The sequence below is a fragment of the Myotis lucifugus genome, unplaced genomic scaffold (genome assembly GCF_000147115.1).
Source record: "Myotis lucifugus unplaced genomic scaffold, Myoluc2.0 scaffold_95, whole genome shotgun sequence".
Lineage (NCBI taxonomy): Eukaryota > Metazoa > Chordata > Mammalia > Chiroptera > Vespertilionidae > Myotis > Myotis lucifugus.
In genome coordinates, this window is record NW_005871143.1 from 1,529,737 (window position 1) to 1,544,664 (window position 14,928).

General features: G+C 43.8%; 1 pseudogene; it reads right to left on the bottom strand.

Annotated features, from left to right (window-relative positions):
- Positions 1-13,471: 13,471 nt before the first annotated feature.
- LOC102418882 lies at positions 13,472-14,496 on the bottom strand (annotated as a pseudogene).
- Between the last annotated feature and the right edge of the window lie 432 nt (positions 14,497-14,928).

The window sequence follows — 14,928 nt, forward strand, 5'->3', positions numbered from 1 at the left end:
GCAATTGTGCCTCATAATAACATTAGCACAAAATAGGCAATGCATTCATACAAGAGGCTGATTACAAGTAAACTTACAGTGCAGAGAATGGTACAAAATACAACTTATCCCGGTGAGTTACCTCTCTGTGCATTTAAAGTCAGCCTCGGTGTGCTTCAGGGAGGCCCTTCACATTCCTCTCCCTCAGTTTTTCCTTTTCTACCCAGCTTCTCTCCTCACAATGTCCTGACTCCATCCTGTAAGTGCCCCATCCTGAAGGTTTTGAAGACTTCATTCCTGGCTCATCCTGGGGGATGACAGTGGCTTCTTAGAGTCACAGAAGGTGCTTCTGATTCTTTAGAGTAGCTCATTCACAGCATAGGAGCCACCTGAATTCTTGCAAAAAGCAGATTTTTATTCAGTAGGTCTGAGGTGGAGCCCAAGATTCTGCGTTTCTAACAAGCACCCAACTGATTCAACGTTGTTTGTCTATCATCCACACCTTGAGGAAAAGTGATAAAAATGACAAGAAAAAATTTCTCTTGCTGACATTGATTACCATTCACAGCACAACTTCAAGTCCAGGGAATGAAAAGAAACAAAAGAGATGAAGAAGATTGAGAACACCATCCTGCCATATGTGGAGAGGCACATAGCAAACTTAAAATAATGTTCAGATGTAATTAAATAACTATTGTGTTGTTCTGCTGCTAACAATGCCTCCCACTGTCCTCTCCCATCAGGAGGATAATGCTGAAACCCATAAGAGAGAGTGGTGGGAGAAAGCCTGTCCTGGTCTGGCCTAGGCCTCATGCTTCTGCAGTCCTTCTAGGGCTAGTTCATCTGCTGATCAATGGCTTGTCTCACAGAAGTTCCTATCACCTAATCAAGCTTGTATTAGTCAATATGCAAATTACAAAGATTTGCCTTCCCATTTTGCAATAGTTGAGAGTGCAATCTTTGAAATAAGGACTTACCAACTGTATTTCCACTGATATATTATCTTTGTTCACAATTGTTATAAATTGCACAACTTACTCCATTGCTAAAATACAACTCCCCTTTAGTGTAAAAGCATTCACCCAGGAAAAGAGAAAGCCTGATGTCATATGACTGCAGCCAAAGGCCTATTAGTAATGACCACATTACTAATTTTACGCGTCCTGATTTTATGCATCAGGATGGTCTCTGGACTTTCCTTAGAAGCCTTTCTCTCTGTGGTTGTTTTCTTTTGTCTAATTATAATAAAGCTCCTCCCCAAAGTCACTGTAGTTTCAAAATCTATTTCCTTGCTGCCTTATTAGGCTACTGCTGTTTGATCCTACATGACTTCACTTGTTTGATTCACTGACATCTAAGTTATTTCAACATGGAGCATGTGGAGTGATGGGAAGAACTCTTGATCCTGGGAAATAAGATATTGGATTTTTGTCTTTTAATTTGCATATAGTCACTTGATCATGAGGTGAGGAAGAGTTGATCACATTTCATTGATTACCAGTATTAAGTAGCTGACAGAGTGAGAAAAGAAAATTGACTTAACTTTGTAAAAGTACTATTGATTATAGTTATTTAAGCACAATTACCAGGCAGCTCAATAGTAAATTGGCCTACATTTGTGTACACATGCACATATCATTAAATATTAAGTTTTAATGTATATTGTATTTGACCAACACAGTCAACTCTGTACAAATGCAGGTCGTACGCCTAAAGTAGTGAGAGTCACTCCACAAACCACATGAGACACACTTTGTATGCACAGTGTCCTAATACTTTTGGTGGTCTTTTCAATTATTTATACCACTTGGTTATTGCCCTGTTTCCCTCAGGAATATGGCCTGAAAACCCACAACATCTCATTTCACAGTGTGACTCCACCATTTTTTAAAAACTGCTTTTATTGATTTTTAGAGAGAAAGGAAGGGAGAGGGATAGAGAAATAGAAACATTTATGAAAGAGAATCATCATCAATCGGCTGCCTCTTGCACACCTCCTACTGGGGATTGAGCCCACAACATGGGGCATGTGCCCTACCAGCTGGCTCCACAACTGTTTTTGTTTCTTCCCACCTTTGCACAGTTACAGGGGTTCCTTCCCTCTCTCTGAAATGTCCCTGCTCCTGCTCTTGGCTTCCTGCTAATTCGTCCTTCAGGTCATTGCTAGATGCCCTTCTCTTCTCTCCCTAAGGCTGGTTTAGATGCTCCTTATATTTGATAACTCCTCTGTTACACAATTTTCACAATCTATTGACATTCCTTGCTTACGTATCTGTGTTTCTCTTCTAGACAGGAGTTCCTTGGGAGGAGAAAGCTAGTGTTATTCATTGTTGTATTAAGTGCATAGTACTTAAGAAAATCCCAATAAGTATTTGTTGAATGAATAAATAAATGAACAAGGCCTTCTCTCGTGTTCTGCTCCAAGCACACTGCTTCTTCCTGCCTCAGAGGAAAATGGCAGGCTGGTTGGAATAAGTTATTTTCAAGACTATGGTGATGAAAGTCCAAGACTGTGTTAATATTTGGCTAATCAGTTTTTTTCTTTATAATTCAATATTAGTCTGGCTATATCCACAGTCTTCATTTTATTGGCATAATGAAATTCTTCACTATTGTTTTAAAGCTTAAGAGCGAACTAAAATGCCTTTGCTTTATTTTAAAATGTCAGAGTAGATTGGAATACTATGAAGACATATTAGAAGTTAACTTAATTAAAGAAATTGAGTTCAGAATTTCGTTTTACTTCTCTGATGTCCTAGTAATGCATCAGCATAGTATTTGGTCTGTAGTAAGTTCCGGTAAATGTGAGGCACTAATCTTCTTTTCCAGCCCAGTTAGTCTCTTTAAGCAGTTCCAGTTTGTAAGTCTGGAACTGCTTCTTATGTGTTTATGCCTTAAGGCAATAGACTCCAAACTATGAAGAGGAGAGAACACAGAGCACTAGAATTGTATTTATTTATAAAAAAAGAGTTAGAGGTTCCTCCCCTCTTATATGCACTAAGCTTTGGTCCTTCTTAAGTTTTAGCTCAATTCAGCAAAGTCAGTCATTGTTGAAGCTGCTATACCCAGAACTGCATTAGGTTAATCTAGTGCAGCTACAGGGATAATTATGAAATTCTCTGATGCTGCCAGTTCTTAAGCAGCTTCAAAGTCTCTCTGTAATGACTTCCTTAGGAACTGGTACTTAGTGTTCCCAAAAGCTCATATTCTTACCGCTGGTTTCCATGCCTTCAAATATGCTGTGCTCTCCCTCTCCAATCAACTTCTCTCTTTGGTTCCAGAGTAGAAATCATGTTCTACTGGAAATAGACATTCACAGGCTATAGAGTAATCTCCACAATAGAGTAAAAAAGACTCTCCAATGTATATACTATTATAGTATAATATACATATACCCTAGTAAAGAAAATTTGTAAAATATAACCCAGCCACAGGAGCCCACACAACCCACAGCAGATTGTGAGAAACCTGAGCTGCTCGGTCACATTCTTCTGCAGCCTATTTGAAAATCAAATACATATTAAAAGTTACGGCTTAAACTCACACAGCAAATAAATCACAAGGCATGCCTGGAATTCATTTCTCTAATGTTTCCTGCTATGGTTGTGGAGGTGGCCTGATGGGAATTAACACCACCAAGTATTTTCCAATACTTTTGCATAGTGAGGTGAACTAAGGACACAACTTTAATTTGGGCCTCAGATTTCTTTGTGGACTTTATAAGCCCTTTAAAGTTATATAAATATCAGTATTCATTTGCACAGGTACAAAATAGGATCAGCTACAGAAGGGAAAAGAACATTGTTTCTACTTGGTGAGCTTCTATGAGCACTTGCTGAATTTATGTGTGTAGCCACTCCTGGTGTCTATTCACTGAAGGGGGTAATGGGGTGAGATGAGAGGGTGTACACACAAATCAACCATCTATCTGCATGAGGCGTTTGAAAGTCAGGAACTGCTTCTTATGTGTTTGTGAACACGTAGGTTATCTTTCGTATATTGATGGAAACATGAGTTTGGTGGATGCTCCTTTATAACAGACTAGAGGCCCAGTGCAAAAAATTCGTGCACTGGAGGGGGTGTCCTTCAGCCCAGCCTGTACCCTCTCCAATCTGGGATCCCTCTCACAATCCAGGACAGCTGGCTCCTAACTGCTCACCTGCCTGCCTGCCTCCCTGCCTGATTGCCCCTAACCGCTTCTGCCTGCCAGCCTGATCACCCCCTAACCACTCCCCTGCCAGCCTGATTGATGCCTAACTGCTCCCCTGCTGGCCCAATCGCCCCCAACTGCCCTCCCCTGCAGGCCTGGTCACGACCAACTGCCCTCCCCTGCCAGTCTGATCACCCCTAACTGCCCTCCCCTGCAGGCCTGATCCCCCCAATTGCCCTCTCCTGCCAGCCTGGTTGCCCCTAACTGCAGGCGAGCTGGAAGAATAAAGAGTCTGGATCCTTAATGACTACTTGTTATACCAATGAATTTAGCAATGAGTTTAGCAATATTGGATGTTTTCTTTTGTAAAACATAACATTTTCTTACAGTTTAAGCCACTTTCAGTTGGTTTTGTTACTGTTTCTTGTAGCCAAAAGCATTTTGAATGAGAAATATGCTCTTGTCCAGAAATATCTCTGAAGGTTATTCTACGTTAGTAACGTGGGTGTCTGGTGATGTAGATTATATAGGAAGTTATATAGGAGGAATGGTTGTTTTCTCTTGTTTCCACTCTAGATTATTCCTCTAGTTCCTGGAAGAGATTGAAGACTTATTCTTACAGCTGCTGGTCCATGCCAAAGACTGTTGCTCAGGCTTTGCTGATGAAACCTGGATATAAGAACCACCTTGTGTGAAAACTGTTCTTTCATTGCCCTACTTCTCATTTAGACCAAGTTTTTATCATTCATCCACCTGGACTCCTAGATGCTAAAGATGCAGGGCTCATTCCCACTGTGCTCCCTATTCTCTCCTGGGCACCCTTGGCCAGAAATCCTCTCTCCAACCTGCCGCGATATGGTACGGTAGTCACCCCCCACCATCCATGGTTCTTCTTTCCTTGGTTTCAGTTATCTGCAGTCTGCCATGTTCTGAAAATAGTAAATGGAAATAAATAAATAATTCCAGAAATAAAGAATTCATGTTTTAAATTGCATGCTGTTCTGAGTAGCATGATGAAATCTTTCGCCAATCCTGCTCGATCCCACCCAGGACATGAGTCATCCCTTTGTCCACTTTCCACTGTGTACACTGCCTGCCCATTAGTTACTCAGTAGCCATAGTAATTATCAGATAGACTGTTATGATATCACAGTGCTTATGTTCAAGGGGCCCTTATTTTGCTTAATTATGTCCCCAAAACACAAGAGTAATGATGCTAATAATTTGGATATGCCAGAGAAGCTAGAAAAGCTGCAAAGTGAAGAGGTAGGTGTGTATTAAAAACACACACACCAAAACATTGTATATATAAGGCTCAGTACTATTCGTGGTTTTAGGCAAGCATTAGGGTATTGGAAGGTATTCCCCTTGAATATTGGGGGACTCCTGTAATAAGGCTGTGGCCCCCTCTGCAGACTGAGCCATAGCAGCCAGAATACTCAGGAAAAGAGAAGGGGAGATATGTGTATATACTTGCTAACTCCATGGAAAAGGGAGAGGGGAAGAATGGAAGTGTGCAGGAGAAAAATGGCATGCTGAGAATGAATGGAATTGAGAGTCTGGTAGGTTGTAAACAAGGGAAGCCCAAACTACATGGGATACAATTCAGAGCCTTTATCCTTAAACACAGAAGGTTGTGTAGAGTAAACCATATTAAGGGAAATGCTCAATATTTCTCTAGTTTTAGGTAGGAAGATAAAATGAGAAGGACTAACAAAGTGAGAGGAGAAAAACTTTTATTTGGCAGTATAAAAGTAATTCAAATTATAGGAATTGATGCAAACAGCCTATTACTTGTGCCAAATTGCCCTGCTACACTATGACTAGCATGCATTAAATATGGTGTAGGTTTTATTATATAGCTTGTGTCCCCAGCCTTCCTAGGGTTACTCCGACCCACTGTCATCAGCTAATGCAGTACATGGTGCTGACTCACAACTTTACCAAGAGGAGAGGCCATGGTCTGTAATTTACCTGCATTCTCCCCAACATTTCTAGTGTTCCTTCATAATCCACTGTGGAACTTATTTAAATTTTCAACCAGTATTACCTTTAGAGGTATAGAATTTCAGCAATTTACTTTTTGTTATGCCTAATATTCTTCCCTACTGCTTCAAAAGAAGCCGCTCTTTATTTGACTATCACTTAAATGGCACTTACTAAATACCGGGAATTTTTTCTAAGTGCTTCTCAAATATTAATTTGCGTCATTTTTATAACAACCCCAGGAAGTAGTGTGACAGACACTGCCCCACTCATGAGCCCTCCGTCCTCCCCAATCGCCCCTGCAGTAGCGGTGGACAGTTCCATGTGGTCTGGCAGTGAGGACCAGCTGTTGGTAAACATCTGGTTTCCACATCCTACACTATACCTCTCTTACTCTCAAGAATAACCCACTCTTTAATGCCCCTTCATGAGCTTCTCTCCTTCACTATTTCACTTGCCCTTACGCCTTCACTTATGTTTCCTCTCAAAAAATTACCCGAACCCAATTCCTTCTCTATTGGTCTGCTTTGAGGCATATCCAAACTACAACACTAAGTTTTATTATTATCCTCATTTCATAGGTGAACAGAGTGAGGCATAGAGGTGTCTCATAATTTGCTCAAGGTTATCTAGTTAGTAAGTAGTCTGAATTCAAGCTTCAGAGGCTTTGTTCTTAACTACTGCCCTACGTTGCCTCTAAAAACCGTACTCTCTAATTAGGCAAACTCATCTGTCTCCAACTTATCCACATCATTCTCCATAATATAAATGTGGGAAGGAGGGGTTTGGCAAATGACTGCCCTCAGTCAAACCTGATGAGTGGCCTGTTTATTTAAATAAAGTTTTATTGGAACAAAACCACATCCATTTGTTTTCATATAACCTTTTGGCTGCTTTCTCACTACAACAGCAGAATTAAGTAGTTGTGATAGAGACAGTATGGCCTGCAAATGTTTACTATTCGGCCCTTTACAAAAAGGTTGCTTACTCCTAGTATTTCTCCCTAAGGTGTGATTTTTCCCAGTTGGCTCTCTGTAGCAGCTGTCAGTGGGACTCCCACAATGTGGCATGACTTTGGGTTGGGTAGCTTCGGGGATTCTGAATGTCTAGTCCAGCAATTTTCAAGTTTTTTAATCTCATGGCACACATAAACTAATTACTAGAATTCTGTAGTACACCAAAAATATATATTTTGGATGCTCTGACCAAAAAAAAAAAAGTATAATTTTGATTAATTTACAAAATAATAGATAATAATAATAATAATAATAATAATAACAATAATAGTAATTACCTACTCTTTTTGCTCCCAAGTGACTTTTTAAAAAATCAGGTGCCTATGCTTGTATATAAGGATTTCTGGTACCAAGAATTAACCAGAGGCAACCTTATTATGAGATGGGATCAATAAGATGCAACTCTATGATCTATATATTTATAGTTCAAGACAGGACATTCACACTTGATGGCTATTATTGAATTGGCTGTCTTTTTTTTTTTTTATTTGACAGTCTAAGGCAGCAGTTCTCAACCTGTGGGTCACGACCCCTTTGGCGGTCAAGTGACCCTTTCACAGGGGTCGCCTAAGACCATCCTGCATATCAGATATTTACATTATGATTCATAACAGTAGCAACATTACAGTTATGAAGTAGCAACGAAAATAATTTTATGTTTGGGTCACAACATGAGGAACTGTATTTAAAGGGCCAGAAGGTTGAGAACCACTGGATTAAGGGAAAAGAGGGCAGTGCCCCTGACTAAATAGTTAGGTATTACATGTTTTAAAAATTCTTGTACACACCTGTTGAAAATGGCTGGTCTAGTCAGTAAGCGAGTTCCTGCTGTGCACTTCTAACCAGCCCAGTCACATACCCAAATGCACAGCCCGTGGCTTACTCTTCTCCCAGCTGCCAGTCAAATGGTTTGGGACTATTTGTCCTTTTCCCAAACTTGTTCCATTTTTAAGAGACTCAGGTATTGCTTTCCCATGAGTGAGGACACAGCATCGGCCATGCTTCAACAAGTGGGTTAGGCCCAAAGGAAGCTTCTGCCAGAGATGCAATCATGCAGGAGAGGAGCTTGACTAATTCCTCTCAGGCGAGAGAGCTCTCATCTTATTTTAGATGATTCAATGGGAACAGTATGATTAGATTGGTAGAGTTGTTATGCTAAGTGCTTGTTCGGGAATGTCTGTGTTTAGGGCAATTTCAGCTGGGCCTGGCACCACAATATTTGCTGTATGCATTTGTGCAGGTGTCGATAGAACTTTTGCAGACGTTCACATCAAAGGCACCCATTTGCTATCCTAGGCAATCAAAAGGATATCTCATTATGCATCATTTATGTCAATCTGCCAATTTGGAACTTTTTTATTCTTTCGAGAAACCATAGTAACACTGTAAATCATTGAGTGATATGTGTTTAGCCACATCTTGATAATATCTGCCTTTCCAGTTAATGCTTTGAGAATATTCTTAAATATACCTTTCATAGTTTAAGATGCTATGCCAAAGAACCATAGATTGGTGGGGCCTTATAAACAACAGAAATTTCCTTCTCACAGTCTGGAGGCTGGACATCCCAGAGATCAGGGTCCCAGCATGGTTGGGCTCTGGTGAGGGCCCTCTTCTGGGGTGGAGAAAGCCACCTTGTTGTCTCTCTCTCATGTTTCTTCTTAAAAGGGCACTAATCCCATCCACAAGGACCACCTGACATTATCTAATCCTAATTACCTAATCCTAATTACCTCCATAAGGCCCCACCTCCCAATATTGTCCCATTTGGAAGTAGGGTGTGGGGTGGGGTGGGGTGGGGGGTGGGGTGGGGTGGGGTGGGGAGGCACTAACATTCAGTTCATCACACTAGCATTTTATAAAGCAGGGAAAGATGCCACGGGAGAGTGAATGGAAGTTTACCAGGAAGGGAGAAGGATCTTCCATGCCAACCTGCCCTTTCAGCCAGGTTCACGTGGTCACTGATAAGTCTTAAGACAGTGTAATGAGTTCTTCTTACTCTAAAGTCCTGTCTTCTCAAGAAGGTTTCTGTAGGTCAAATATGTTGAAGTAGGGAGTCACACACATAACTCTTGCAATATCCAAGAACAAAATTCATCCAGAAATGCACCTGTCTTGCCCCAGCTCAACTGCAGTGTCATAGAGGTCTTTTATGAAACTCGGTGCCTTCCAATTGTCCCCACACATCTGGTAATCTCATGTGCCTTCTCAACTTTCAGCTATAACTAATTTATGATGAAGAATCATTAGGTCAAATGAATCTTTCATGGTGAGCTCCTCTCTTCAGTGGACTGTGTCTAAGGGAGACTGTATTGTCCTGAAAACATAAAGCAAATAAATGGTTGGCATTTGATAAACTGTCTCAAGTTTACAGAATATTCATTCATCACCTCACCTTGCTGGGAATCTGTCAGAAGCAAATCTCAGAGAATTTATCATTTGTTAGCCGAAGGACACTGATACTTCTCTCTTTAACTGGTTTTGATGGTAACCATGACTGAAACTGAAGTCAGTCACTGAGTGACACTGATTGGAAATCATTACCTGCACCCTTGCCAGCTTGTTCATTCAGGAACTTGCCTGGAAGTGTAAACAATGGGCTAATCACAAAGTTTCTTCTTCTTTTTAAAAATTCTTTGTTGTTGAAAGTATTACATATGTCCCCTTTTCCCTCCACTATCCTCTCCCAGCTCATCCTCGACCCTCAGGCCTTGCCCCCATTGTCTGTGTCCATTGGTTATACTATGTGCATACAAGTTCTTTGGTTGACCTCTTACCCCGCCCCCTCCACCCCCCTCCCCTGCCTTCCCTCTGAGGTTGGATGGTCTGTTCAATGCTTCTATGTCTCTAGGTCTATATTTGTTCATCAGTTTATGTTGTTCATTTATTCCACAAATGAGTGAGATCATGTGATATTTATCTTTCTCTGACTGGCTTATTTCTCTTAGCATAATGCTCTTCAGGTCCATCTATTCTGTTTCCAACGGTAAGAATTCTTTCTTCTTTACAGCAGCATAGTATTCCATTGTGTAGATGTACCACAGTTTTTTAATCCACTCATCTGCTGATGGGAATTTAGGCTGTTTCTAAATCTTAGTGTAAATTGTGCTGCTATAGACATAGGAATGCATATGTCCTTTATGATTGGTGTTTCTGATTTCTTGGGATATATTCCTAGAAGTGGGATTACTGGCACAAATAGGAGTTCCATTTTTAATTTTTTGAGGAAACACCATACTATTTTCCACAGTGGTTGCACCAGTCTGCATTCCCACCAGCACTGTTTGTTCCCTTTTCTCCACATCCTCACCAGCACTTGTTTGTTGATTTATTGATGGTAACCATTCTGACAGGTGTGAGAAGGTACTTCATTGTTGTTTTGATTTGTAGCTCTTGGATGTTCAGTGACTTTGAGCATTTTTTCATATACCTCTTGTTTGGGGCTCTCAGGGGAGCTGGCTACATTACTTGTGGGGACAATAATTTGCAGTGGGAGGGTGGAGGGATCAAGGGAAGGAGTGTGTCCAAATCACCAGAGCTTTTCAAACTGAACAAGGTCCCTCTCTCCTCTCCATCCCTTGTGGATTCTGGTATACTTTTCCCAAACCCAGCCTCTGAGCTGATTGAAGCTGAGGGTGGTGTTACTGCATTTCTAGTGTTCTCACAGCTTCCTGCTCAGTCCGGACACGCTGATAGACCCGGCTGTGACTGTCCTTCCTGGGAGGCACCGGCCGCCTGGGGCTGGAGCCCCTCTGTCATTTGTAAGAGCTGATGTCCCTCAGGTAGCAAGGTACTTACTGCTCCCAAGTTCAAAAACACAGGATTTGCATGCCAGTGTTCCTTTTCCCATTTGTATTCAGACCCTGAGAGCCTTCCCAAGTGACCTTCTACTTATTATATTTTCTTGGCTTTGCTTTCTGCCCTAGTTTCTCCAGCTCTTCCCCTTTTTACATAATTCATGGCTTTTATTTCTCACTTAGTAATTAATTTTACATTTTATTCCTGCTTTTATACCCACTTAGCCCAGATCCTTATCTTGAAAAATGACTGCTCTTGAGTGACCAGAGAAGAAAGAAATGGCAAATTATCAGTACCTTTTTTTTAAAGAAAAATTTCCTAAATTATTGTATTTTTATTTTTTACAGTTATAACAGAGCTTGCCAGGAGACAGTGGTTGTCAACCTTGGTTGCACATGGGCACTGCCTGACATGCTTTAAAAATTACTGATACCTGGGCTCGCTTCCAGATTCTGTGTTTATTGGCCTGGAGTAAGACTTGGGCATTGGGGCTTGAAAACTCCCCAGTGATCCTAATGCACAGACAAGGTGGAGAGTCACTGCTATGGGCAATGCTGTGGAGCGAGGCTGTCTCTGGAAGAGTGGAGCCCCTCCACCTCCTCTCTGAACATAACAGCCTTTCCTCACAATTCCCTCCTGTCAGAAAACCTGGGGGCAAGTCCTTGTGCCACCACTGCGAAACCTGGGCAAGTCCCTCCATCCGCCTCAGTAAAAGCAACGTGCCCCCCCGAATGAAGGCATGAGGAGGCACTGCCCACTGATGCTGCAGACCAGCCTCATGGAGGTGGAACCCAGGTCCACAGTGCAATGCACAAGTCAGGGGTTCTGGGGAAACCAGCGACACTGCACCAATTAATGTTTCCTGTGACCATACAGGGATCCTTTGCCTGTCACCATTATACCCCTGCGGAGGAGAAGACACCTCATAGAACTCTACATCTGTCCCTTCCAGCTTCCAACTCTCAGAACCTCTGTGTCTCCCACTGGGTACAAGGCAGCTGTCCAGAAAGCCTTCCCTGACCACCACATGTACACCAGCAAGCTTTCGCCTTCATGGCACTGGCCTGAGGTGCCCCAGTGGGATTATATCCCCTGCCAGTCACTCCCTGCAGCCACGGAATTAGTGAGGAGCCAGGATGTGTGGAGGAAGGCAGCCAGGAGGGGGCAGAAGCTTGTGTTCCTTCTCTGCATAAGAGCATTAGAGCTGGTGCCTCTGCCGCCATGAAGCACAGGGTTGATGGATGTGAACAAGAGACTCTAATGTATGCATTTTGTAGATGGGAAAACAGAGGCAGGTCTCCTAACTACACCCCACTGATCTCTTTCTGTGATGTCATGCTGTCTCCCCTCCTTCATGAAAATGATGCCTTGGTTGATGCAGGTCATGAGAAGTAGAGTGTGCTTAAAAGAAGAGAAGGAGGGTCGGGTCGGGCAGGGAAGGGTTAGGGAGCGGGGAGGGGAGCAGAAGAAGGGCAGGGGAGGGGAGGGGAGGAGAGACATCATCACCCATGAACTTGCTGTCCTGTGACACTCAGAGCTCAGTCCCTCGCAGGGTATTTGTCCTCGCTTTTTTTCTCCTCTAGAATGCTCTTCACCCATCGGCCATTGGTTCATCCCTTCTCTGTTGAATCTTCGCTTCACTGCCCATCACTCCTTACTCCCTCACCTTGCTATTTTTCTCCATCACTCCGATCACTACTTATATAAGTAATATAACATAGTATATTTGTTTCTTGTTTACTAGGCCATGAGCTCCCCAAGGGACAAATTTTGCTTGTCTTGGTTTTAGCTCTGCACCGGTGCCAAGAACAGTTTCTGGCAAAAACAAACAAACAAATAAATAAATAAAATGAGCAAAGCGAATGAATAAATGAGTGTGTGAGAGAGTGAAACCTTGGTATCAGCGTTGTCTACTTCTGCAGGCATGAGACAGAAATGCCCCCATGCATGGGCCCTACCCCACACTCATTCCCTGGCCCGGCACTCTTCTTCTCTGTAATATGTACCACCTTCTGGCTTACGTTGTTGTTATTTGTTTACTTTCTATCTTCCCCACTAGAAAGCACACTCCATGAAGGAAAGGACTTTTGTTTTTACCTATAGGAGCCCCTATTTCCTCCTCAAAGCCACGACAGCATAGTGGGAATTCAGTAAATACCTGTTGGTAAATAAGTGAACACCTCACTCAGGAGAAGTTAAAGGCAGTCTATCTTTGGCAAAAGTGGTGTGTTTCAAGTGTGTTTCCTTTGTCATCAGCTGGTTGATTTACTCTCTTTCATCTCCTTGGTGAAGTGGCTGTCTTCCTCCATGGTCCCTAATGGCCTGTTGATTCCTCTTCTTCTCCCAACAAATAGAGCAGGTCTCCACATCAGCCTCTAACAACTGCCCCTGTGCTGCTTCTTCCATATCTTTGCTTTTGCTGTTTTGTCCCTCCCTTTTTTTTCTTCTTTTTTTGGGGGAACTGCCCCACTTGGAGTGTCCCCACCAGACCCCCTGCGGAGGGTGCCCTGGAGGGCAAGGGGTTGGGAGTGATGCCTTACAGGTCCCTGCAGGCTAGAAGGGGAGGGGACGCTATGTACAGGGGGAGGTGCCTGGAATGTGGGGGACAGGAGCTCCTGCCACCCCACCTCCCCATCCTTAGGGGCTGGAGGGGGGCGGGCACCAGGGTGCCTGGCTGCCAGGGGAGAGTGGCAGCACTAAGGGCACTTGGTGCCAGCGGCTGCTGGGGCGGGGATTAGTGTCTGGAGTGGCCCATCTCCCATGGCCAGTGAGGTCCCAGGGTGTAGGTGAGGGTGTAGGGAGAGTGGTCACTGCTTCTTCTCTCGGGTGGTGATGGTGACCAGCTGCTTGGCAGCCTTGGCAATGTCATAGGCACACTGGATCACCTGCTGAGTCAGCAGCTGGAAGTCCACAGGGGCGCCGGGCTCCGGAGGCACTGTCTTCCGGCACTCGCTCTGCAGCCAGTACGCGCTGGCTTTGAGCAGCCGCAGGGAGCTGCGCACGGGCTCCAGGGCTGGTCTCTTTGGGAAGAGAGAGGCCATCTCAGTCACAGCCAAATGGATCTTCTCTGAACAGGGCACAAAGCTGTCATGCTTGAATTCCTGGGCAGCCCGCAACAATTCCTGAATGTTCTTGGTGACCTGCTCTGTCTTCAGGATGACGTCCTCTGTGCTGGGGCCCGGGGTCCAGGTCTCCATCCAGGCTTTCCAGCTCTGGGTGGAAGTCCTCCTCCTTGCCCAGCTCTAGAAACCTCTTCCCTTCCAGTCCTAGCAGGGGGTCCCCACTTTGCGTGTTTTCATAGTCGCTGTCGGCACCGCTGCCGTGGCGGGAAAGTTTGCTCCTGTGGCGGCTTCCTTCCTGGGAGCACGACAGCAGTGGGGAGGGGGGAGTGAAGGGCACAGCTGAGGCTGAAACCCCCTTCCGGATCCGGTAAAGGCTGGCAGGGCCATGCACTGAATAGATGGCGTCATCCTCCAGCTCAGTGCTGTGGAAAGGCTGCAGCCGGGTGGAGAGCTCGTCCTCAGGGTGGCCCCCAAAGGGCTTCAGGGCCGAGCCTGGTTCATACATGGCTTTTTCTTTTTGGTTTTGTTTTGGTTTGGTTAATCCTCACTTGAGAATATTTTTTCCATTGATTTTTTAGAGAAAGTGGAAGGGGGAAGAGAGGAACATCGATGTGAGGGAGACACTGGGGCCAGAGAGATCGAACCCATGACCCTTTGGTCCATGAGCCAATGCTCTAACCACTGAGAACACCAGCCAAGGCCCTCCCCTAATGCTTTTTAGCCATCCACCAAAGACCTATGTATCCCTCAGAGCCAGTTCTTTCCAGAAGCCTTTTCTGACCCACAGCCAAAAGTACATTTTTCTTTCTCTGAATCTCTATAGGACTTGGTGCATCTCAATGATACTTAGAGCGTCTGACATGAGATGTCTGGCTCTTTGGAGATTATGTTGGTGAGAATGTAACCCAAGACCTTCAGAGGGATCTCAGTGGCAGAG